Source organism: Lissotriton vulgaris, chromosome 6 (assembly GCF_964263255.1).
Source record: "Lissotriton vulgaris chromosome 6, aLisVul1.2, whole genome shotgun sequence".
NCBI classification, from domain to species: Eukaryota; Metazoa; Chordata; class Amphibia; order Caudata; family Salamandridae; genus Lissotriton; species Lissotriton vulgaris.
In genome coordinates, this window is record NC_141694.1 from 885601363 (window position 1) to 885603583 (window position 2221).

Genomic DNA, 2221 nt, shown 5'->3' on the forward strand with positions numbered 1-2221 from the left:
ACCTTCGGACCATTTTTTTGCTTCCTATGTTTTCCAAGATTTTGGAAAATATGTACATCAAACTCTTACTGAATTTGTTGCTTCACAAGATCTGTTGCCTCCTGGCCAATCTGGATTCAGAGCTGGCTTCTCGACTGAAACCACTCTGCTTGGGGTTACAGAGAACATCCGCGGCCAATTGGACAAGGGCGGGACTGTGGCCCTTATACTATTGGACCTAAGTGCCCGCCTTTGATATGGTGTCACATACCGTATTAATAAAAACACTTAGCTCTTTAGGCATTTGCGATTCGGCACTTAGATGGCTTATTTCCTTTTTAACAGATCGCACCTTTCAAGTTTTCTCCCACTTGGCTTGCTCTGACACCCATGTCTTCAAACATGGAGTCCCACAGGGATCGATACTCAGCCCTCTTCTTTTTAATCTTTAAATGAGCCCTCTGGCTAAAGTAGTTGAGGACGCGGGATTGTTGATGTATTCATAAGCAGATGATTCGCAGCTGATTTTTTCACTCTCCTCTGAGAACACTGCCACCCCCTCCACACTTAAGGAAGGTCTTGTTAAAATATCTAGATGGATGCAAGATAACTTTCTCAAATTAAATGGGGAAAAAACCGAGGTTATCATGTTCGGAAAAAACAAGCTCTTGTGTGGCCCCAACCATTGGCCTCAAGAAATGGGTGCACTTCCCGTTCCAGTCACACAAGCATGCAACCTCTGCATTATTATTGACAACTCACTTAACATGCACCAGTAGGTGGTAAAAACCGCAACCACATGTTCTGCCATCCTTAGATGGCTAAAGAAATCTGCTGGATGCTGCCTGACTCTACCAAGAAAACAGTAGTCAATGCCTTAATTACCTCCAGGCTTGACTATGGAAATGTGCTTTATTTAGGGGCAAAGAAAGCATCGATTCGTAAATTACAGGTCATTCAAAATTCAGCTGCCTTTCATTGGCTGAGAGTCGACTGCCGAATCAAATTTAAGACACTTTGCTTTATGCACAAAATCCACACAGGCACGGCACCAAAATACCTTCAGTCCCTTGCCCATCTGCACCACCCTGTCCGCACCCTCCGTTTCTCATCATCTAAAAAGTTTGTAATTCCAAAAATCAAGCTCACACGTATGGGCGGCCGGTCCTTTTCCTATCTTGGGCCATCGCTATGGAATGCCCTCCCATTAGCAGCTCGCAATGAAACGAACTACATGAGCTTTCGTAAAATCCTAAAAAACATATTATTTAATTTGTAGCAGCATTGTCCGCTTAACCTTACTTACATTTGCTCCACTTTTCGCGCCGGGAAACCCTTTGTGGGTAGCTGCTGCGCGCTACAAATGCAATAAATAAATAAATAAATAAGGAGGAAAATCATGTCAGGTGAAAGGATCTTTAAGGAAAGGTTAATCACTTGTACTTCACTGTCCAAGGTGTTGGTTACTTCCTCATTGTCCCTGATCTGAGTTTTTGTCTGTAATCTTCCATGCCCGCTCCTCCTCCCCTGCAGGTTTTCGCTCTAGACCTCCTCTGGTTGCTGGTAATCTGTACCCTCGTCTGATACGTTGTACCTCCTGTAAAAAAGAAGATGTTTGTTGGCCTGTTGCCTCTAAGTTGCCATTCTCACTTTCACTGGTGCTAACTACACTTAATGATGTATTGCAGGAAGACGCGGAACTTGCTTCAGTGGACTTCCCTGCGGTCATGTTCCTGTTGGTGGTGTTTCGTATCAGGGGATCATATTTTTTGGCATACGTAAAAATTCTACCGGTTAGATAGTCAGCCTCATCTCTCTTGAGTTGTCTAGCCTTCCTGGTTTTGATATCATTCTGATGTTTCAAAAGGATATCATCCAGAATTGTGTAGTTCTTGACCGTGGCCTCAGGGAGATTCAAGGCCTTGATCTCCTGTTCTAAAGTTGTTATTTCTAACTGTAATCTGTAGCCCTTGCGGTCCGTGCTTTCGATGAGTATGTCCATTAGGGTGAAATAATTATTTGTTAGTGATTCCTCCCATTTAGTCAGAAGGTCTAAATCTAAGTCATCGTAGGTGGGGAAAATCTGTGCCCTTAGTCCCCTTGGTATACGTTTTAATTTCATGTACTGTTTCAAAGTGGTGCAGTTCCACCACTTTGAATTTTCTTGCTTCTTCAGTCTCTCTAGTTTTATGAATTTGTCTTTAAGACCCTCCTGTTGTGGTGGATTGCCACTGGTGGAGGC